This window comes from Coptis chinensis, chromosome 2 (assembly GCF_015680905.1).
Source record: "Coptis chinensis isolate HL-2020 chromosome 2, ASM1568090v1, whole genome shotgun sequence".
NCBI classification, from domain to species: domain Eukaryota; kingdom Viridiplantae; phylum Streptophyta; class Magnoliopsida; order Ranunculales; family Ranunculaceae; genus Coptis; species Coptis chinensis.
The window spans coordinates 7,800,419-7,825,380 of record NC_141457.1 but is presented as its reverse complement, the minus strand read 5'-3'; the positions used below and the strand labels follow the sequence as shown (position 1 = coordinate 7,825,380).

Genomic DNA, 24,962 nt, shown 5'->3' with positions numbered 1-24,962 from the left:
CACGACAAAAGTTACCTATACCTTGGCATGGCAGAATATTGAAATGGTTGCATGCCTCGACATCTAATAGAGTTAAAGGAAAATGCAAGCCTGCCACTATCTGACCTACAGTAGCGACGAGACAACCAGGCCGTGGCTTCACCAAATATGGAAAATGGGTGACACCGGGCACATGCTCAAGGACCAAGTCAGCCGAAATGACATAGGCAGCTTTGATCGCGGCTATATTGGGTCTACAGTGATATGATGGTGGGGGAGGAAGAGGAGTTTTCCTTCCTGAGGTTGAGGGTTCAGCGGCAGAGCGGGAAGAGTCAGAATTCGAGGATTCAGATCTGTTCGCAGTATGTATGCTAGATCTGGACTCCGACCCGTCGGATCTAGTGGCCGAGGTATTCGCCGAATTAGATTCTGACATATTAGATTAAAATAAAGGGAGGAAATCGAAAGCAACAATGGAGGAACCAGTTACGAAGGGCAAAGAGTGGAGCAGCGACACAAACGAACAAAACAAGATAACGAGAGAAGGGAATAGAAAGGGAGGAGACAAACCTAAAATGCAAGGCAGGAAAAGCCAACGAGGTAGTTCAAAGAAACCCGAATGGAGCTTGGAAATCGCACAAAGGTGAAAAACAGCAAGGAAAAGTTGAAAAGGTTAGAAGAAAATGGAAAGAGGTAAGCACTACTACAGAAAAGCTCATATACCACTGTTATTTACAGTGGTAAAAAACCTTTAGCCACTGTTTTCATACTGTGGTAACAACCACCGTGACAAATACTTCTAACAGAACCGTGGTATTAAGTATCCTCTATTTACCACGGTTTTTGGAAAAACTGAGGTATTATGATATCAAAAACCGTGGTTAATAGTCTTTACGTACGCTGTGTGTGATGTCAACCGTGGGAAATAGTAATAATAATTACCACTGTTTGATTCAAACCATGGTTTATATAATCCCCTTAAACCACTGTTCTTACACAACCGTGGTTTATACTTTTTTTTTTAAAAAAAAATCCCCGATTATTTAATTTCAACTCGCATATATTTTCACCTGATCCACACCGATTTAAAAACACATTGCTTTCGGACAATATATTCATCGTGCAACAAACAAAAAAAATTTAGACCATGCAAATGTTGACTTTGCTAAATGAATTTGATAATTTTCGCGTCAATAAAGAAATAATAATGACCAACTTGTTCTTCGTTCCAAAATATCAAAGGAGTAATATATTTGTTCCACCTATATACATCAAATGAGTTTTACAATGAAAAATACAAATGTTGAGATCAATCCCCAAACCTTAACTAGAAGGGTCCAAACCTAGCTAAGACACCATGACCCACTCGAACATTCCATTAGATGAACTTCAGAATTTCAAGTTGAACAACATCAAGTTCATCTTGTGCATAGGTATCTTTGAGTGTTAAGTGTCATCTGCACGATCAATACCATAAAATAATAACTTAATAACGAAGAATACCATAAAATAATAGAATGCTAAAGAAATATAAGCAGAAGCAGACATCTTAATAATATATAATGTGTAAACTACAATTTACCTGCCCTAAATCAATTGTTGCCCCCCAAATGACGCTTGACATTTGTGTTTCTTATTTTTTTGTTTCCACAATCTAAAGTGTAAATCTTAGGACAATGTAACATTTGAGTTATATATCACGTGTAAATAAAATACTTACATACCTGTTGCTTAATCTCCTGTTTTCTTATTTGCATTGTTGCCTAACTTGGGTGTTGATGGAGGTTGGGTTGCTTTGGGATTTAATGTCCTCTGAAAGCCATTAAACATCAACAAAGAAAGTGAGTATACAATGCATATTGTTTGCGACATCAACATGATAACAACTAATATGAAACTATAAAAGTCAAAGGAGTATAGAAAATTCATTTCGAGCATCTTGTCTTTCAAAGAGCATAACTCCTCACAACAATTACTAATATCCAATCTTTAAGTGTCTAATGAGCTACTACCCAAAACAAAAATTGCTTAAGAGTCACAATAGCTTGAATTAAGAGATCACTTTGGAATTAAAAAGATTCAAGGATTTAAGAAATCACTGATGCAACACACTCCTAGGAGTCATATTTTATAACAAAAAAAAAATAGATCGATATTATCTAATCCAAATAATTTGACCATACCAATTTCATATACGGGTCGTCTGGCACTTGCAAATGTAATCACGATTGGTGCAAGTGTCTAACATCACATAGACAAACACATAACAAAAACAAAACAAAGTGAACACGACGCACTTACTTTTGCAAGCACCTTCACTTATCCAAAATGAAGAAAAAAGTAAAAGACCTGCTTGTGTCAAGGCTCAAGGCTATTAAAAATGATCCTAACAATTTCCCACATAACACATGAAGAAAAAACAAACATCTACTCCATCAAAATAATAGTGTAGTTTTATTCCTTTTTTCCCGTAATATGCAAACTATATCCATGGTATGAATATGTTTAGAATACATCTTTATGACCTTTTACAAGTATAATACATGATCAGTTCAATTTTATCATCAGTCCAATTTTATCTAATGCGCGTAGGGAACAATATCTAAGATATGCAAATATAATTATCAAAACAAAGAAAAAGAGCAGAAGAATATATACCACCAATAGTGTAGAAGTTCCACCATGAGCAGTTGCAAGCATTAGTGGATGACCTCGGTGTGGTATCATCACAATAGTTTCTTTCATCAAACACTTCAAAAAGAATATAAAATGGGAGTCAGGCAATACCCAACAAATATACTCATACTGCATTCACAAATTAGAGAGAGTAGCAACAATAGAAGCAGAGCATTGACACTAGGGTTCTTATTGTCCGTAACCAATTATATTCACTAAAGTGACCAAACCAAACTTATCTGAATGTAACCGAGATCAGGTTAAAAATTCCAAGGAAACTCATAGGCAAGAGCTGCTAAAACTTGACTTACCATTACACATTGGTGAGAAGTTAGACTACGAACTAATTACTCATTGATCATTGTCATAGATAGGAACTATGCATTTAGGTTAAAGAGCAATTAGCTATACATCAGCTATGAGCCTTGATAAAACGCTCTTTAGGCACGTTTGATTGGTTTCTGTTACTTATTTTCTTAAGTCCGAGGTCCACAGTCCAAAGCCCGAGGTCCACAGTCCAAGTCCAAAGTCCAAAGTCCAACGTCCGTATTGTCGTACGTTTTAGTCAAGTTACCTTACTCACGTGGGATTGGTAGGATAGGTCGAGTAAGGGATCGTCCAAACCTTAGGGCACGGATAGGTTCACAACTGGAGTTACAACTTTAGGTGAGTAGGATTTTTAGGTTTCTTTTAGTTGGTTTTAATTAAAATAACGGTAATGCAAATAATATAAATTACTACAAATGATTATATGTAGGTAAATAAAAGTAGAGAAACAGGGAGAGAGTTAATCATGCTCATGCAAGAATCATTTTTCAACAGTTTTTATTACTAAATCACTACATCTCTAGTTAGTCTCGTTTTAGGACGGCGTCCGAGTATTGATCCCTAGTGCATGCCCACATCTCTAGGTCGCATTTCACTAGCATAAGGAGTTTCGATAATACCTCATCTCTCGGTATATATTTTCGCTCCCCGCACAAGTTCACATCGGTGAGCGAATTGGAGAGTTGTCGACACTGGAGAGTCGCTAGGAACATTTTAGATCGCTAGCGACTGTCTGGAGCATCGGCACTCCAACTTTGTCTGATCTCGATCATTTTGGGACGGATGTTAATTCTATGTCTAATTCCTAAGTAGTGATTCTAGAATATTAACGAAGTCAATCCGTTTTTACGAAGCGAGATAACCCTCCCCCTGAGGGGGGGGATTAGCTCATCATCATAGGAGGAATAATAAAACTTGCTGTATACATTAAGTAAATAATTGCAGGACAGAAATTAAACAAGGAAAGAAATAACTGTTATTAAGGTAAAATAACTTACTGTATTAAGCTGCTGAAACAAAATAGCGGAAGGTAAGTACTGAAGAAAGAAATTTAACGTAGCTAAAGCATTAATATGCTGAAGGCCTTCTAATGAAGGCGAAGCCTTCATATATATAGGCAATACAAAAGTGACCCGTGAATATTTAAGATTTTGTTCTTTTGCTAATTGAATGGTTCGAAACCAAACTTTGTTTTCAACGGTTTTAAGTTTTGTCCTTTTGCCATTTTAATGTTTTGTTTTTAGCTTATGTTAATTCAAACCACCGGTTTGAATTGATAATAATCTTCTTTTTGACAGATGGTATCAATTTGAAACCATCAATTGCCACCTGCCTATGCTGACTCATCATGCCTTACGGGCCCATGAGTGTGTCCACTTAATTGTGTCGATTAAGTACCCGAAATTAAAGTTTTACTACTTTTGTCCTTGCTTGCGTTAAAGTTCGTCGCCGGTCGCTATGGCAGGCAGCTTCTAGCCCACGTCGGCACCTAGATTTATCCGATTTGAGCTTCGGAAGTTTCACGCCTCTTTTATATGTGGGCCCGTTCGCGACCGGTTACGTTCTTTTGGAAACTTCGCTCTAGTCGGGCTTTGTTTGGGCTTTACGGGGATTGGCGGGAATTCCAATATTCCCAGATTCTTGTACTTGGCGGCTTCACTAGCCAACGTCGGCACCTAGATTTATCCGATCGAGCATCGGAAGTTTCCTGCTTCTTCATATGTGGGCCGTTACGACCGGTTACGTTCTTTTGGAAACTTCGACTTTCTGCGAGTCGAGTGGGAAACTCAAATATTCCGTATTCACGTACTTTGATGCATGTTTTATCGCTATCTTCATTTTAATTGCGGAACCCGCAAAAAAGTAACGAAAATATAATTATTACATGATTATTAAACACATAATTGACCAAAATGCTATGTCTCTCGAGGTTTAATATTACAGTTTTGGGTGCTTATCACACCACCCCAAACAACACTTTGCTTGTCCTCGAAGCAAAGAAGAGACATTAAAGCGATAAGTGATCAAAATGTGTTGTCCTAAGCTAAATCTCATTTCGCGAGTCGCGGTTGCATTGACCATATGCAACAAGGCCTTGAACCACTAGGAATTCCCTAGTGGGCGAAGTTATAACCTCGTGAGAGTTTTCGGAGAAGATACTCACAAACTTCATTTATACTACAACGACTTCGATAACAAAGGCTTGTTTCTTTAATTAATCTCGGTATCTAGACATCTCACTAGCAAAGGGAAACAAGGATTTTATTCTTTCGAAATTCAAGTTAATATACATACAATAATCGAAACATCTACGTGATGAGCATGCATGCGATGATCTAAATAATGAAATGTACTGAAGCGGGGGCGTTTACGGATCCTTTGGATAAGCGTCCTTAAGTAGGTTCTTACGGTATGTGTCGAAACACAATTTCTCTCTTATTTTTCCACTCAAGCTTTGCTATCTCCAGTGTGCAGTGGGCACACGTTTCCTCACATACTCAATGACAGTCAGAGGAGCCGAGGTCGAGAAGTCACAACTACTACTTATTATCACACTATCCTATTCCTAATTGAGCTAGAGGTCTTTATTAGGTGTTATGGGGCTTAGGTGGTAGTGTAAAAAACCGAATGGAAAATTCAAAAAAATGATAAGTATGAGAGAATAAGGTCTTCGAGATATTTATACTAGAGAAATCCTTTTTTTCTTTCTTGCTTCTAACATGGTTTCCACACTTGGATTTTTCAAGCTTTTGTATTCCCTTTTTATTTGATCTTTGGGGGAAATTCTAACCTTGATATTTCTTTTGATTTTTGGAAACATATTTCTATTTTCTTTTTCTTTTCTTCTGAAACAGGTAACTGATTTTGATTTGTGACAAGGTTTTTCTCTTCATTTTTCTGCACTTCATCCTATTTCTCATACTCATCATCTAGGTAGGCTTATTTATTTGTGGTTACTAGATGGGTAATGATTTTATTGGTGAAGTAGAAAGGATTAATGAAAGGTTCAGATGGGGCGACTAAGCGGTAAAAAAAAAAAATTCAGTCGCGAATTTTTTGGCTATATCGATCCAAAGGAGGCCTAAATTCTCGCCTAGGATTTGGGTAGTGATCAAGTAAGTAGGCGTGTGAACTTCTCTATTCGAAGAACTACTCCTCTGTGTCATTACTCATATATCATACATTTGAGGCTTTTGGTTAGATTCTTACGGGATATGGAAACTAAGTTGTCTAACCTTGGGTCCCAGAAACTTACTGCTGTATACATTTAATGATAGTCAGTGCATGAATGCTCATGAAAAGATGTAAAAACTATTGCATACGTATTAAATTAAGTTTATAAGAACAAGTCCTAATTTTTATGCTAGGGTGAGATTTCTAAATATTTTTCATCATAGAAAGAGAAACGAGAATTTGTCACTAAATACGTTTATTTAGACATTAAGTAAACAATGCATGCCTAATTTTTGCAAAAGGTTCTCACCACCCCCAAACAGTCGGACACTGTGTCCTCAAAGTGTTTAAGAGGAAGAAAGAGTATACCTGAGAGGCTTTGAGCAAAAATAAAGCTGACATCGTCCACAGAAATTTATTGTAACACACTATATATTATACATCATAAAAGTAGAAGCACACTGTTAGAGTAGCACACTGTTAGGTCACTTATTTATTTCACATCAAAACATAAAACAAATATGTACATGCATCAACTCACATTGCCCCAGCCTTGAACTGGGGGATAGTCCTTCCTTGCCTCGTCCCTGTAGAAATGCCATTCCTTCAGATCCCGCTTGAATCTATCATAGCTTTCCAGACTTCACTCCACTTCCTTTTCTTTGCATTGTCTAGATGAGCTATCATTTTATCATCATTAGGGAAAGAACGAACTTTCTTGAGATACCTTGCAGGGCGTGTCCATGTCCGAAATCGCAAGGAACGAATTATCTTGTTTGTTGGACACATAGAGTCGACCTTTACCCAGTCTTGAAAGGTGGCTGCAAACTCAGGGAAGTATGTCCTCACTATCCGGCATGCTGTAACTGGCAGGGTGATATAGTCTTGCCGAAAAGACCTAGCCTTCTTAAGATTCTCAATTACTAGTTCTGTAATGTCGAAGGTGGTACGTTGCTGGGCCAATGCATGGAATGTCTTACACGCTTCCTTTGATGCCGTGGAAAAATGCCAATCTCCCATGATATTCAGAAGAATAAATAACATGGCAGTTCCCACATTCATGGTCATACTGGCTAGTGGAATAGTGAATTCTGGCCATCGGCCCGGCCGCACGTTCTTTGACGTGGGCAAGGCCATCGCCATAGCGGGCAGCAAAATCCTCCCTAGAGTAGTCATTAAGGTCATTCTCTATCATATATTGGATGGGGAGGTCTGGCTGGAGAGGAGGAAGGTCTAGAGCCATAGCCACTGTTGGCTCATAAAAAGCGTGTCGGGTGTTTCCAATACGTAGTGTAAATCCATTCAAAGGGGAAACCACGGGCCGGTGGTAGATCTTCCATGTTATTATAAAAATAAACTGCCAAACCTGGGGAGTATGTCTGCTCCGGGTGTAGAATGAGAGAGTTCCACCCAACTTGAGTGATGTAGTCCCTGAAAAGATGTCCATATGCCGGAGAATTCAACAATGAATGGAAGGATTGTTCTGGAATCATCTTTGGAGCTTCCATTGTGTGAAAAAATGTGACCTGTTTAAACAAATATTAGAGCATGATGAGAATAATTACGTAGAAACAATTTACCATACGAAAATTAAAAACTAAAAAGAAAATGATAAATAATATAAAATTTCAAAATTTAAATGGTTTCATTGGCCCAAGTAACGGCTAGGATCCTGTTGTGGAAGGGATCCGTTTATAAGATTTTCTATGCCGTCAATCCGTTAAAATGACTTTGTTGCAACATTTTGCTTTCTGTTTGGTAAATCTTGGCGTGGTTCTCCATTATGAGAGTGTGATTTGCCAAGAACTGGTTGTGGCCTGTGCAAAAATTGTGCTTGTTCCTCTTCGTTTATTGTCCGCAGTCCTGAAATTCAAGAAGGCTGGTGATAATAATGTTCGACGGCGTTTGAATAATGTCATCAGTCCTTGTTGAATTAATTAAGCGAAGCCCTTCCATTGGATTAAATCGTTGCATAATGCATTTTCAGTAAAAATGTTATCGGTGGAACAATCGTCGTTTGGTCTGTCTTGACATGGTTCTTTACAGCGTCGGGGGTTCGAGAATCCGTTCCTACATCTTGAGTGAATGGTAAGAATGTTAGCTGTTGAAGAGGTGTGTGAGGAGAACTGCTAGAAAAACCCCAATTTATCATGATAAGTGTTACAATGGTTGGTAAAGGAGCTGCCTTTTTCCTAGCGACGTGCAATCGCATTCCGGAGAAATTTAATAATGCAAAATTCATTGCGGTTAGTCCGCAACACCCGAGTAAATGGAGGAGTGGTTTTGTTATTTCGAAGTCTTAGATGTGCCTAGGACATTATGAGCTACCCATTGGATCCTGAGATAATTGGTTCTTTTGTAAGGATCGGCTGATAAACAATACGGTTCTTCGGTTGTATTAGCCGTGAAGGATAGTTGCAAACATCGGATGCGGATATTATCGAAAGGTGAATCCTCGAAGGTGTACTCCTTGGTTTGTAATAGGAATTTGAAGTACCTCGAGATGATTTCCATAGTTAATTCATGCTCTCGCATCCGTTAGCACGGACAAAAGAATTGTCCGTTTTGGAAATAACCGCTTTTATAAAATAACAAGACCAATTCTCCGGAATAAAATGTTTGCTTATGGTGTAAAAGAGGTACCATCCTCGGCGTAATATTTCAGTGTAAAAAAAAGGATGAAAAAGACCATTTTGAAAATTTTCCATAAAATTTTGCTCAGGCACGAAACTTCGAGTGAGGGCCATTAAAGATGGAGAGGTGAAAAATTATTTTGGAAAAAAAAAGGAAAGTTAAATATTTTGAGGTGTCTATCCTTGGTATAAATAGCCACCCATCCGAAAATGTAAAAGATCGTTTTCGAGGTGTCACGGGGTAGTTAGACCCGCGTGTATCTTCTAAGATGTGCGCAAAAAAGTGGATGAAGTGTAGATGAGAAGAATGGGGCATGTGACAAGGAGTGCCCCTTTTTTTTTTTTATTTTAAGGGTAAAATAGAAGGACAAGGAAAATGTAGATATACTATCACAATAGGATGTAAGAACGCATAAATGGTATGGAAACACAACATAATGTTACGATGACTTAACTACAAACCTAAATATTATATAGAATTATATGCCACATTAACAACATGACTATAACAAAACAACCGAGCATGAAAACTTGAGTAGCATATTCAAGTTGCTGCTTTGCTCAAACTTTTCTAGTGCATCCATGAATCTTGAACTTGGAGTGATCTAAAAATGTTTTTAGAATAAGAAGTGTAGAGGGAAGAATAAGAAATGAGTGAATAGGGAGGAAGAGTTGAACTTATTTATAGGAAGAAAATTTCCGTTTTCGACCGTTTTATAGATTTTACGACGTTTTCATTATTCATTATTGTTTTCGATAGATCGTTTTCATTATTGTTAGTTACGTTCGTTAAAATTTGTTGTTTAAGTATGACATATGAAATATGTTTATATATATATGTATATAATTTATTACTACTAATATATGTTCCTACCTATATACTATAATATTAGATATAGCTAATATATAAAAATATTTTAGGAACTATCTCTATTAAGCTAGAAAGTACAAACCGTAAATAAAATGTCCGATATAATATTATACAAGACCGGAATAAATAAAACTAGCTCTTGATGATCCTCAGTGTCTTTGTAGCGAGAATCCTCGAGGGCTCGCGTAAGAAGAAGCGAGGGAGTCCTGCGACGTCGTCGCGAGACGAGCTCCCGTGGAGGCTAAGCGCTCTGGATATCACCAAGAGTATCCATCACGAGCACTTGAAATCGATCTTTGGCTCGCCATGAACATTCGCTGAAACTGGTTCTGGCGAGTAAGCATACTGTCCTGAAATGTAGTCATGGAGGCTCTCATCTCCTGCTGGAATTCACCCATGCTGTCTGTCATCGACTCGTGGCGAGTGGTCATATCTGTCCTTAACTCGCCCAAGGTACGTCTCATCGATACCTGGCGAGTGTACATGTCTCTCAGACCAGCATTCCTTTGCGTAGGGCCTCTATGGGTTGGGTGATCTTACTCATGGCAGTCTCATCAAAGTATGGTGGGTGAGAGGATCCTACGCTAGCGTGCTCGGCTGCCCTAGGTGCTGTGGGTTCCCAAGGGTCTTGTATGCATTTCTTAAACACCAGCATATTCTCATATTGTGGTATAGGGAGTAGTGGGGTGGCAGACAAAAATCCCAGATTAATCATGACTTGCGTTACTAGAACGGCAAGGGGGGCAGACCTAAGAGTGGCATGTGTGATAATATCAAAAAGAAAGGTAACGATGCAGAAGTTACCCTTTCGCTCCTGGAGGATCCAAAGAAGGTGGAGGAAGGTCTTGTTGATGTCGGAAGGCTTCGAGGTGCCAATGACGCGTTCGGTCCGACCATTGAGTTCTTGCTAAAATTTGGTTTAAATTCGCGACCGAAGCCGATGGCGCATTTTCCGTCGATGTTGTACTCTCCCTCGATAAGCGTGTCGAGCATTAGGTCGTAAGTCCGTGGGTACACGGACTCTTCTTCGAAGTCGATCCGTGGTCGACCCGATGGAATGCCCGCGTGATCCCGAGAGCAACAACACGGTGTGACTTAAATGTCGCACACCCTCGACGGTGATCCAAAATGGTCGCCATTAAAGCTTCCATTGTCGTAGAATTTCATCACCAAATCCTTAGAATAAAGCCCTCCATTGGCATATAACAAACTCTCCCATCCTCTAGAGTGAATTTCGTGATCAAAGAATGGAGCAAACATCCCGTTTTCAAACAAATTTCCAAAAATTTTTTCCACACAAATCCGTCTGTTTCCAGCCATTGCTGATCTAAGAGGGAGGATGGCTATGGATTATTGATGAGGGGGAGAATTGGGATGATCTAACGGAAGGAAATTTTGATCGGAGCTGTGAGGGTCATGCGAGACCGGTTTTAGTGTGGGCCTATCTCGTGCGAGGCCCGATCACGAGAGGGGCAAGATCCGGTTTTAGGGAGACGAATCGTGGAATAGTGACGCGTGTTATCGGGTTGGTTGGGTTTAAATGGGCCGAGAAATCGATATTTGGGTTGGGCCAAAAATTTTCTCGAAGCCCAAATCAAGCCTAAAGCCTGATTTAAACCTAAAAATCTAAATTCGTACCCATGACTCGTTTGGGCTCGAATTGGACCGAATGAGATATCGAAATGATCGGCACGAAAAATTCTATCCAATTGTATGTATTCTTGAAAGTCATTCTTGAAAGTTTTTTTTTTTTTTTTAGAAGGAAAGTGTAAGGGTTTTATTTACATACAAAGGGAGATATCGTGAAAAACACCTGATGTCGGGGAGTCACCATCTTAAATCGTAGACAACTGTCATGTCGGCTCGGAGCGAACCCAATCCAGCCGGTTTGGCTTCACCTCTATGTATTATGGGGTTAGGGGCGGGGGCGGTACCATCCCGGACCGTCGCGGCGCTCTGATCTATTAAAATTGCCCTTTTTACATACGGCTATCCTCAAACCGCCCCAAGGGACTCAAAGTAACCAATTCTAGGGTTGGTCTGGTGGAATCCATTGCCCGTTTGTGTTCCAAGTATGCAACATCTGAGGTTTGACACGCATCCCTTGTGCAAAACTTAATGCAAAGGGAAAAAGGTAACAAAATAAACATATTTACAAGGTGAGTCTTTTAACGTCAGATTCTCAAGACGAATCGAGTCTTTTATCGTCAGATTCTCAAGACGAATCCCAACCTGTGGGAGAAACGGCGCGGCGACGGAGATTATCCTGCGCAGCTGGTGTTAGACAAAAGTATACCTTAAACTGGCTAGTATCGGATAGGAAGTCAGAGCCTAGACAGAAGGGTGTTTGGCAATGCATACACCAGCCCATCCTTCGCGCACGTCGTTTACGAGCAAAAGAACTACGACCATTCCCTATTAAGTGATGAGTGAGACTTACACCAAATGATTAGCTGAAGTTCGCGAGGTAGAGAGTAGAAAAGGGAAGAAAAGGAAGGAGGTGAAATTTTAGGTACCCATCGTTTCTTCGAAAAGCACGCGTTTGCTTTCGTGTTTGCGGAATACATTTATACTCCGTTACGTAAAAAGAGTTTTTAGTGGACTAAGGTTCCGGCACAACCACACACTTCAAAGAACTTTGGAGATCATAAGATAGAAGATGGCCCGGCTACCAAAATGGCGTGCTCTCTATAGAAACAAGATTAGATACCAAACGAAACATCTAGTCGTGTATATATTGGATTACGAAGAAGAGTCTGTTCAACATCTGGTGGCGTAATTCCGTGGTAATGTTTTAGGCGTTGTCCATTGACTTGAAATTCACTGTTATCTTTTGGATTAAGCAAAGAGATTGCCCCATAATGTTTCACAGGTGACCTGATGAAAGGACCAGACCATCGTGTTTTCAATTTACCAGGAAAGATGTGTAATCTGGAGTTATACAGTAAAACTTTTTGGCCAATTTTGAAATCCTTACGCAAAATGTGCTTGTCGTGCACTCTTTTCATATTAGCTTTGTAGGATTTCGAGATCATAAGCATCACTCGAATCTCCTCAAGCTCATTTAATTGCGGTTTTAAACTTCTCACTGCCTCCGATGATATTGTAATTGAGGCTTTTGATGGCCCAAAAGGCGCGATGCTCAAGTTCAACTTTGGCGGATGACAAGGTTTTCCAAAACAATGCGGTAAGGAGACATCCCTATAGGTGTCTTAAATGCTTGTTCGGTATGCCCACAAGGCATCCGATAAAGCGGAAGACCGATCCTTTCTTGATGGGTTGACAGTTTTCTCGAATAGACTTTATCTCTCTCTGTTGGAGACTTCCACTTGGCCACTCGTTTGTGGGTGGTATGGAGTAGCAACCTTGTGTGTAACTCCATATTTCTTCATTAAAACCCAAAATTTTGTTACAAAAATGTGTACCCCATCGGCCGATGATAGCTTTGGGAACACCAAAACGAGAAAATGTTTTCTTTTACAAATCTCACGGCAGTCTTATGGTCATTTGAGCGACATCACGAGTGCCTCAATCCATTTGGACACATAGTCTAAAATAACTAAAATGTATAGAAAACCTTGAGAAATAGGGAAGGGTCCCATAAAATCAATGCCCCAAACATAAAAAATTTCCACAATCAAGATAGGACTTAGGGGCATCATATTTCGTTTGGTAATTCGACCTAGGTGTTGACAACGAATGCAAAAGCTACACGAATGTTCATGTGCATCGCGAAAAAGGGTAGGCCAGTAAAACCACATTGTAACACTTTGGCGCGCAGTTTTTCTTTCCATGAAAATGCCCTCCGCAAGATTGTTCATGGCAAAAGGATAATACGTCGGTGTGTTCCCGGTCGAATGCAGCGTGACGAATGAGTTGGTCGAACAATACTTGAAGAGGTAGGGTTCATCCCGAAATAATATTTTACGGTGGATAAGAACTTTTATGATCGGGGCGTGACCAAAAGGAGGGACTTCCTCAAGAATAACTAGGTAGTTAACGATATCCGGCGTACCATGGAGATGAGAAAATAGAGTACAAGTATTAGATGCAGGAAGGAATCACCGATAGCTTCCGAATCACTATCGATGTCACCAACCAGCCTTGATAAATGGTCGGCTCACGACATTTTCGGTTCCTTTCTTGTCTTTGATTTCGGGGTGAATTCTTGTAAGAGAAGGATCCAGTATGGAACAATCGTTGTTTTCGCGTCTTTTTCGCGTAAGTACCGAATTGCGGCATGGTCGGTATATACTATATGGTCGATGTTCCAACTAGGTAGGCTTAAACTTATCCAAAGCATAGACAACAGCTAGGAACTCTTTCTCAGTTGTGGTATAATTACGTTGGCGTCGTTAAGAGTTTTACTAAGCGTAATAAATGACAACGGGTTTGTCGTCGGCGTCGTTAACCTAGCGGCACCAATAGCAAAGTCGCTAAAGCGTCACACATCGATTCGAATGGTTGAGACCAATCGGGGGTTGAATAATAGGAGCGGTAGTCGAGGCGGTTTTAGTGTATCAAAAGCTTGTTTGCAATTGAAATTGAAGTCGAATCGCATCCTTAAAGGGGAGATTGGTTAAAGGTCGAGCAACTTTAGAGAAATCTGAATGAATCTCTGTAAAACCCCAGTGGCCTAAAAGGCACGGATATCCCGAACTGTGCGTGGGAAGGGTAGCGAAGAAATTTTAACAATTTTAGCTTTATCAACCTCTATCCCGTCTTTTGAAACAATATGACCTAGAACAAGTCCTTTGGTAACCATGAAATGACACTTCTCCCAATTGAGCACCAGATTTTTCTCTTCGCAACGCGTTAAAACTTTGGAAAGGTTGGATAAACAGTCGTTAAAGGAATTTCCGTAAATGGAAAAGTCGTCCATGAAGACTTCCATATAACGTTCCACCATATCACTAAAAATGTGAAGCATGCAGCGTTGGAAGGTGCCTGGGGCATTACAAAGACCAAAAGGCATTAGATGCGTAAGCAAAGGTTCCAAAGGGACACGTGAAAGTTGTCTTTTCTTGATCGGCGGGATCGATGACAATTTGGAAGTATCCGGAATAGCCATCAAGAAAACAGTAGTAAGCATGACCGGCTAAACGTTCTAGCATCTGGTCAATGAATGGGAGAGGAAAATGATCTTTACGGGTTCTGGCATTAAGTTTGCGATAGTCAATGCAAATTCTCCATTTCAAAGGAATGCGCGGTGGAGATGCATTCACCATTTTCATTTTGCACAACCTTGAATGCCGGACTTTTTTGGGAACAACGTGGGCCGGGACTAACCGATCACTATCGAGATAGGGTATATGATACCAGCATCAAAAAACGTAGAACTTCCTCTCTCACTACTTCCTTCATAGCGGGATTAAAGGCGTTGTGGTTCTCGTGATGTCTTTGTGCCGTCATCAAGATGTATACGATGCGTGCATATGCTAGGGTCTATTCCCTTGATATCATCTAAGGACCATCCGATAAGCGGGCGGTGTTCCGCGAATGACATGAATCAAAGCGTGTCTCTTCGATGCGTAGTCAAGTGGCAGAAATTATTATAGGGTGACTACCATCGGGATCGAGATATGCGTACTTCAAATCGGGGTAGAGGTTTTAAATCCGGAGTTGGAGGATTGGGGATCAAGGATTAAGTGAGGATCATCTCTTCAATGGAAAAGAAGCGAATCGGTTCTTACGAATTAGTTTGCACCGAAGCATTAGGGTCAAATAGTGATGTGCCGACTCTAATAATGCATGGACATCCCTTATGTCACGAGTCATCGTCAAACTCCGGATTATCAAAAAGAAAGAAATTGGTGTATGTATCTCGTCAGGGGGAAAAGAGTTTACGAAATAATCATGTTCGGACTATCAACCAAGCTAATCTAAGCCCTCCATTATAGGATCGGAAATTGTTTCATTATTTTGAATACGTTGAGTTAAACGAAAAAGGTTCGAAAAGAATGTCATTGAACCATCCCGACAATTTATGAGGCGTTTAGCAGTTGCAAGGAAAGGACGTCCCAAGATGATAGGGATGGAGTCACAAGCTACTTCAGTATCTAGAATGACAAAATCAACTGGATAGTAAAAATCTTGGACCTTTACTATAACGTTCTCTACTATGCCTTTTGGGTACTTGATGGAGCGATCCGCGAGTTGCAGAGTCATATTGGTAGGTTTCAATTCATGAAGACCTAACTGCTTAAATAAGTAGTAGGGAAGTAGGTTAACACTGGCACCTAGGTCTAAAAGTGCAGTAGCGGTATACTTGTCGCCTAACGTGCATGGTACCGTTTAGTCGACACAGGTCCTTGTACTTCACCACACCATTGGTAGTGGTAATGGAGGGAAACTGCTCAGTGAGGAACGCTTGTTGAGGTACATTTGTACGTCGTTTGGTGGTGCACATGTCCTTCAAAAACTTGGCATGCTTGGGTAAATGCTTTAAGCGTCTAGGAAAGGTAAGTTTATGGTCAAATTTTTGAAGGTTTCACGGATCTCATCAAAATGTTAAGTCACGTTTGTTCTTTACCAAACGGGCGGGGAATGGAGCTTTTGACGGAATCGGCATGTGATAAGGATCAGTGGTATCTTTTCCTAGGGACGTAGGTGTAGATTTTGAAGGTACAACTTCGTCCATTATAGGTTGCGAGGTAGGAGTTGGAAGGACGTCAGTCGTGACTTCCGTCGATTCCTCGTCTGGCATACGTATATTATTGTCGATGGTTCGGCCAGAACGAAGAGTGGTAATGGCATTTACCTCACCCTGGCTTGGATTACTAGGTCCTGGTGCATTGTTGAGTTCAAAGGCAGTGTTGGGAGGCTTAGGGTTTGGAACTGCTTGGCCAGGGAACACGCCCTTTTGACTTTTATCCTGAGCTAACAGCTGGAGAGACTGTTGGATAGAAGCTAGGATTTGATTCTGTTGATTCATGTATGTCAGGAAAGTTTCAGCCGTTTTATCGGCTGTGGATTGTACCAAAGGAGCGGCGGGAACTAGTTCCGCGGTTATTATTCTGGGGTTGATTTTGGTAGCCATATCCTTGGTTAAGCGGGAACAAGGTTCGCGGTTGTTTTGGTATCCCATATTTGCGTTGTTGGGAAATTATTTTGCCCTTGCTGAAATTGTGGAGGATTTCCTTGACGATAGGAATTGTAATTCGCGGGTGGTCGCGTCTGAGGAGCGTTGTTGCCACCGGAGGAGCTTGTTGTTGGGCGGGGGTGCCCAAAGCTAAATTCGGATGTTGTCGCCAAAGGTGCGTTAGGGATGTTGAAAGCACAAGCCTCTTGAAAGGTTGGGGAGGACACTTTCGTATACCAAAGGACAATAAGAATCGTGCTTTCGGGACTTAAGCAAAGAGGGCATGGGGAAGCGTTGGCGACCATGACTGTTTGGGGTTTTGTTCATTTACTTGTACCGAAAAGAGCATCGACCTTTTTGTTTAAAGGTCTCGATTAGAGTTTTTAATTCGGATCGGGTTTGACCTCGAACATAGGCGTAACTTTGGTAGGAGTGTCTTTAGAAGATCTAGAAGAATCGATGTTTCCCCGATGGGTGCCATTGAGGCTTGTTTCTCAAGAAAAGTGTATGCTTCAGTAGCGCCCTTGTCCATGAAACAACCGCCGTTCATGATGTCTAATGTTTCCTTTTGATGGTCAGAGAGACCATTGAAAAATGAACGAACTAATACAGCGGTGTCGAGTTGATGATGGGGACATTAGAAGTAGATCGATAAATCTGCTCCCACGCTTCGAAAAGGATTCACAGGGTCTTTGGCGAAAAGAATTGAATCTTTTGAAGCATTTCTGTAGTTTTCTTTTGAGTATAGAACTTTATCATGAATGCTTGAACTAGTTTGGCCCATGTGTCAATGGATTGCGGCGCTTGTCCTGCGAGCCAAACTGAAGCTTTGTCAGCTAGGGTGAAGGGAAACAACCTAAGTAAGACTTGTTCGTTGGTAACAGTCGGATGGCGGAAAGTGGTGACTACTTGTTGCATCCGACGAAGATGATTGTACGGTTTTTCATGGTCTAAACCATGGTAAACAGGTAACAAACCGAAAATGTTTGGCGGAATACGAAAATCACCTACAATCGCGATCGAGTTTAATGCGAGGAAGCGGTCGTCCTTCTGTAGGCGATATAGAAATCCGAAAGGGGTTTCTCCATTTGTGAGTTTTCTTCAACCATAATTAAAGGAGATAATGGAAACGGAGATGTTTGACGAGGTTGATTCTGACGGAGGAGGAACTATGCCTAGGAGATAACATAAACAGTTGTTTCTTGTATTTTCGGCGATGATATGTAAGTTCTAATTCCTTATGTTTACCGACCGTAGTCTCATACAAATATAAATTTTAATTTAGTGCTCATAAAGGAAACGAATAATGACCGGAGTTTTTTTTTTTTTAGAAGTTAAGAAGGAGGAAGTTGAAACACGCCCTTCACGAAATTGCTAACTTTCGGCGGGGAAGCTAGGATAGCGTGTGAATATTCCAAAGACCCGTCTCCCGAGAATTGAGGGAGGTTGTTAGTGCTATGCGTTCCTTAATTAGGCAACCTCAATTTTTTTTTCAAGTTTCCTAGGCAGTGATGGAATAGGATGATTTATGATGGTGTATTATGCGGGGTGTTATTAAGATGATTTAGATGAAATTTTTTAATTACTATGATTTTTTTAATTTTTAATTTTTTTTTTTTTTTTTTTTTTTTTTTTTTTTTTTTTAATTTTATTGATTAGTGTATTATGGAGACTTGATTACGAAATATGCAATTAAAAGCGATAGATGCCAAAATAGAACTAACTAACATATACTAGTTTTACGAAGAAAGTCTACCCATGCAAATCTATATTACCTATACGTGCAACTATGTGTGAGTTAGGGGAATGTCAAGAAACGAACTCATGCAATTGAATACACGTATGTGAATTGATGTAACAACACATATAAAAATATTCTAAGCAAGTGGTTTGGTGCTACTACGCATATATCAAAATATATCTGAATCATATTAATTGTGTTACGTGAATATGTGATGACGAACCACCTTTACATGCACAGAGTTCTCATTCCAACATACAAATATCTGAGGTAAAACGGGTTATAGCAAATAATATCCTCGACAAAGTTTGAGGAGTTTAAGAGTTTGAAACACGGCGTCCCGATTCCTCGTATAGCGATCGACTACTCCCAAGCTTATGCTTACTAGAAAAAACAGGACCAAAGAGCCCAAAAGAGTCTAAAAGAAAAGGAAAGTGGCACATACACGAAAACCGGAGTGTTGATACTCGGGTTAGTTTCGTGCTTACTAATTGAGTCTCGTCGAGACTCTTTTGTCTGTTTAGTACTTCAAATTCCTCTGAGTACTTAGACGTGCTAATGAAAATAAACAAAACTTGGCTCCGCGGTTATTTGTTAGTAGAAAAAAAAATTACGGTAAAGAGTTAGTATTGTACAGAAATGAAAATTAAAAGATGATGAGGTAAGGGAGGGTTTTTATGGATGTATTCCGGTTATTACGTTAAGTCCGAGTCCTTCGTCTTGTGGCGCCATTTGATAAAACGCTCTTTAGGCACGTTTGATTGGTTTCAGTTACTTATTTTCTTAAGTCCGAGGTCCACAGTCCAAAGCCCGAGGTCCACAGTCCAAGTCCAAAGTCCAAAGTCCAACGTCCGTATTGTCGTGACGCGTTTTAGTCAAGTTACCTTACTCATTGGGATTGGTAGGATAGGTCGAGTAAGGGATCGTCCAAACCTTAGGGCACGGATAGGTTCACAACTGGAGTTACAACTTTAGGTGAGTAGGATTTTTAGGTTTCTTTTAGTTGGTTTTAATTAAAATAACGGTAATGCAAATAATATAAATTACTACGGCGATTATATGTAGGTAAATAAAAGTAGAAAACGGGGGAGAGAGTTAATCATGCTCATGCAATAATCATTTTTCAACGGTTTTATTACTAAATCACTACATCTCTAGTTAGTCTCGTTTAGAGACGGCGTCGATATTGATCCCCTAGTGCATGCCCACATCTACAGGTCGCATTTCACTAGCATAAGGAGTTTCGATAATACCTCATCTCTACGGTATATTATTTACGCTCACGCCGCGAGTTCACATCAATTTGGGCCGAATTGGAGAGCTGTCGACACCAGAAGTCACGCTTGAGACATTTTGGGTTACAGCGAAGCTATCTGGAGCATCGGCCTCCAACTTTATGCGATCTCGGTCATTTTGGGACGGATGTTAATTCTATGTCTAATTCCTAAGTAGTGATTCTAGAATATTAACGAGTCAATCCGGATTTTTACACGAAGCGATAACCCTCCCCACGAGGGGATTAGCTCATCATCATAGGAGGAATAATAAAACTTGCGTATACATTAAGTACATAATTGCGGGACGAAATTAAACAAGGAAAGAAATAAGCATTATTAAGGTAAAATAACTTCTTGTATTAAAGGCTTTGAAACAAAATAATAGCGGAAGGTAAGTCTTGAAGAAAGAAATTTAACGTAGCTAAAGCATTAATATCTTTGAAGGCCTTCTAATGAAGCGAAGCCTTCATATATATAAACAATACAAAAGTGACCCGTGAATATTTAAGATTTTGTTCTTTTGCTAATTGAATGGTTCGAAACCAAACTTTGTTTTCAACGATTTTTAAGTTTTTGTCCTTTTGCCATTTTAATTTTTGTTTTTTAGCTTATGTTAATTCAAACCACCAGGTTTGAATTGATCGATAATCTTCTTTCTTGACAGATGGTATCAATTTGAAACCATCAATTGCCACCTGCCTATCTTGACTCATCATGCCTTACGGGCCCATGAGAGTGTGTCCACTTAGTGTCGATTGGCGCGCCAAAATTAGGCGTTTTACTACTTTTGTCCTTACTTGAGTTAAATTAGCCGAATTATTATGGCGGCTTCACTAGCCGGCACCTAGATTTATCGAAGTTGAGCTTGGAAGTTTCTGCCTCTTTATATGTGGGCCCGTTACGCGGTTACGTTCTTTTGGAAACCCGGCTCTAGTCAGGCTTTGTTTGGGCTTTACGGGGATTGAGCGGGAATTCCAATATTCCCGTATTCTTGTACTTGGCAGCTTCACTAGCCAACGTCGGCACCTAGATTTATCCGATTTGAGCATCGGAAGTTTCCTGCTTCTTCATATGTGGGCCCGTTCTGCACTGGTTCTGTTCTTTTGGAAACTTCGGCTTTACGGGGTCGAGTGGGAAACTCCAAATATTCCCGTATTCCTGTACTTTGATGCATGTTTTATCGCTATCTTCATTTTAATTGCGGAAACCTGCAAAAGTACGAAAATATAATTATTACATGATTATTAAACACATAATTGACCAAAATGCTATGTCTCTCGAGGTTTAATATTACAGTTTTGGGTGCTTATCAAGTCTATGATGCAAGGAATCTTGGAGGTTCCTAACACACAAGAAAGAATGCAAAACAAGGATGCACTTTGTAATTCGTACTAGTATACGTCACATATCCATGATCAAACAATAAGGGACTAATGATGATAAAATCAATGTATAATCAGTAGATAATAACAAAAAAAAACATTTAAGCATGAGTTCTTATGAGTAAACTTGTGAGTTGCGCAAGATGTTCCAAAACAAAATACCTTCCTCACCCCCATAATCTTCAGTTTAATCTACCTCGGAGATGTAGGAACGGATCAAGTGTACACTTGGGAATTCTGGAGAAATTTCAAAACAAAACATATTATTCAATAAGATCAAAAAGAAAAAGGATACACCATAATACGATAATGGTTCAAAGGATGTTGCACCTCTGAGTTGGTATGCTTTTAGCCTTTTACCGCAGAGATGTTGCAGTTAATTAAAATCATAGTAACTTCCATTAGTTGAACCTACAATTATTTGTTTTTTTAGCTTCTTCCTCACTGTAAAAGAAAGAGCATCTAATCGTGATTAACAAACTGTCACACTGTAGATCAATATTGTGGTTATTTCCATCTTCTTGTAATGATAAATGAAATAAAAGCAAATGATTATTAATCATAAAGTACCAGTCGAAATTATTTAAAATAATATTTCTAGCATAATTGGAATGGAAGCAAACAATAAGGTACAATATAGTAGTACTTTGTGCCTCAAGTATCACCTAAGCTACATCAAGGTCAGAAGGTCCCGTTCAAATGGGGCCACTCATGTGACATGTCCTTCTCTTCTAGAAGTAAACAGGAATGGAGTATCCTCCTCTTTATTTGCAAAGAACAGAGTTCCATGCGAGGGGAATGAGTCTAGCTTTCTAGGTATCGGCAGAGTAATTAACTAACCTTCCCAAGGAAAAAGATGCAGAGGAACTTTTAAGGGGGTTTCTTATCAATATTGGAGTGAAGTAAAATCTCAAAAAAGCATGACAGTAGTTTCAGATTTTTCTACCCAAATAAAATCGTTCATTTCTTCCCAATCAAAACAATTCTATTTAGAATTCTATACAAGAAATAAGCTATAATAATAAGGGTGAAGCTATAATAATAAGCTATAATATCCATGATCATTAGTCCCTTATTGTTTGTATACATCACCAACATAAACTAGAGGGTACATTTCCTTCTTCAGCTCGTGTAGACTTCTAGAATGACCCTGAAATTGATCCAAACAAAAATTATAAATTCATTGTTACAGATTACCTTGTATTATATATGATCTCCAGTTTGATCGCCCAAAGTTTAGGGTAGATGAACTTTGTAATTCGTACTGGTGTAGAGGTGGGGACTGATTTTTCTCAACTCGTGAACCCTAGTGGCGGCAGAAATCGGGGGAGAGAGAGAGAGAGAAGTGGGAGATGGAGAAATTGGGTTTTCTATTGTACCGTGTTTTCTTTCCCCCATTTGTTCTTTTTCTTTCTGTTTTCCGTGTTTAATTTTCGACCCTTATTAATTAATTTTTTTGACTTTCTCTGATTGTTTGCTTATGCCCAAAATATACGCCACTGGTTTTAAGAAAACGTGGGGTATACGTATACTAAAAAATAATTATGCTAATATTTGATAGTACCGTGGTATATGTCTTGTTATATACCACTGTTTTTCAAAAATAGTGGTATTTGCTTGTTCCAAAACTAGAAAAGTGTTTTGTGCCATGGTAAATGACTATAAACCACTGTTATTTGGGGAACAGTGGTATATACCAGTTGACCAACCGTGGTAAATGACCATTTCTGTAGTAGTGAAGGCTAAAGTGTGGGATTAGGAGTGGAGAGAGGGGTTTAAGCGAGAGTCTAAGCGGTAGGGGCAAAAGAGTAATCACTGAAAAAAGGACCATGGGAAATAAGACATGTGGGGCATCGAAGTTCGAAAAGCCAGGCCGTATGCGCATGCGCCTGAGACACGTGGAAGCAATGATGAAGCACGTGCCAATAAAGAACGGGAAGGTGACAGAGCCAATCAAAGAAAGGCGTACCGCGAAAGGAAGAGAAGTTGAGAAGGGGTTCTCGGCCCCATTGTCTCTTCGCGGATAACGAAGGGGTTCACACGACGTCTATGGGGCCGAGAGGCGCATCTGTAGAGGCCGTATTCCTGACATAGGAGATTATAGGTGGTAAGTGGGCCAGATGCCATTTAAGAAGGAGGAGACCTACTGCAGTGGATCAGGTTTGCGGAACCCTAACCGCTACAAAACCGCCGCGACATATGAGGGAACAGAGGACGCTAGATTAAAGAGAGATGAACGGATGACAAGAGGTGGTTAGAGAAAAAGGAAAGAAGGGGGTGATAAAAGAAAAGAGAGGAAGGAGAGAAAAAGAGGAAAAAGAAAAAAGAAAATAAAGAGAGTGAGAGAAAATAGAGATCTGTAAGTTTATAGGTTGTAATTTGTGATAACACAATGCCGATCTTTCTAAGAGAAATTTTCCGAGTGAAAATTTTTGACTGCTTCATTATTTTTGTCTAAGACATTATGCCGATCTTTTTTCGAGAAATTTTCCAAGTGAAATTTTTTGACAGCATCATTATTTTTTCTAAAGCATTATGCCGATATTTATAAGAGAATTTTTTTTTTCAGAGTGAAAATTTTTGACTGCTTCATTATTTTTGTCTAAAGCATTATGCCGATCTTTCCTCGAGAAATTTTACAAGCGAATATTTTCGACAGCTTCATTATTTTTCTTAAGGCATTATGCCGATTTTTCTACGAGAAATTTTCCGAGTGAAAAATTTCGACAGCTTCATTATTTTTTCTATAGCATAACGTCAATCTTTTTTTGAGAAATTTTCCAAGCGAAAATTTTCTACAGCTTCATTATTTTTTCTAAGGCATCATGCCGATATTTCTAAGAGAAATTTTCCGAGTGAAAATTTTCGATTGCTTCATTATTTTTGTCTAAGGCATTATGCCGATCTCTCTTCGAGAAATTTTCAAAGTAAAAAATTTCAACTGCTTCATTTTTTTTTCTAAGGCATTATGCCGATCTTTCTTAGAGAAATTTTTTTTCATAGTGAAAATTTTCGACTTCTTCATTATTTTTGTCTAAGGCATTATGCCGATCTTTCTTCAAGAAATTTTACAAGCGAAAATTTTCGACAGCTTCATTATTTTTTCTAAGCCATTATGCCGATCTTTCTACGAAAAATTTTCCGAGTGAAATTTTTTGACAGCTTCATTATTTTTTCTAAAGCATTATGCCGATCTTTCTAAGAAAAATTTACCGAGCGAATTTTTTTGACAGTTTCATTATTTTTTCTAAGGCATTATGTCGATCTTTCTAAGAGAATTTTTTTTTCAAAGTGAAAATTTTCGACTGCTTCATTAGTTTTGTCTAATGCATTATGCCAATCTTTCTTCGAGAAATTTTACAAGTGAAAATTTTCGACAGCTTCATTATTTTTTCTAAGGCATTATGCTGATCTTTCTACGAAAAAAATTTCGAGTGAAAATTTTCGACAGTTCATTATTTTTTCTAAGGCATTATGCTGATCTTTCTAAGAGAAATTTTGTGACAGTTTCATTATTTTTTCTAAGGCATTATGTCGATCTTTCTAAGAGAATTTTTTTTTCAAAGTGAAAATTTTCGACTGCTTCATTATTTTTGTCTAATGCATTATGCCAATCTTTCTTCGAGAAATTTTACAAGTGAAAATTTTCGACAGCTTTATTATTTTTTCTAAGGCATTATGCTGATCTTTCTACGAAAAATTTTTCGAGTGAAAATTTTTGATAGTTCATTATTTTTTCTAAGGCATTATGCTGATCTTTCTAAGAGAAATTTTGTGACAGTTTCATTATTTTTTCTAAGGCATTATGCCGATCTTTCTAA

General features: G+C 39.2%; 1 long non-coding RNA gene across 2 annotated transcripts; it reads right to left on the bottom strand.

The window, feature by feature from the left end:
* Positions 1 to 1,146: 1,146 nt before the first annotated feature.
* On the bottom strand, positions 1,147 to 22,555 carry LOC147514671 (uncharacterized). Of its 2 annotated transcripts, none has more exons than XR_015213254.1 (6): positions 22,339 to 22,555; positions 21,472 to 21,585; positions 21,304 to 21,378; positions 2,638 to 2,730; positions 1,704 to 1,791; positions 1,147 to 1,436 (listed from the first exon to the last, which is right to left on the bottom strand). It is a non-coding gene; the product is annotated as an uncharacterized LOC147514671 (long non-coding RNA). The 2 variants fall into 2 exon arrangements; XR_015213255.1 differs by having other exon boundaries at positions 21,472 to 21,552.
* Between the last annotated feature and the right edge of the window lie 2,407 nt (positions 22,556 to 24,962).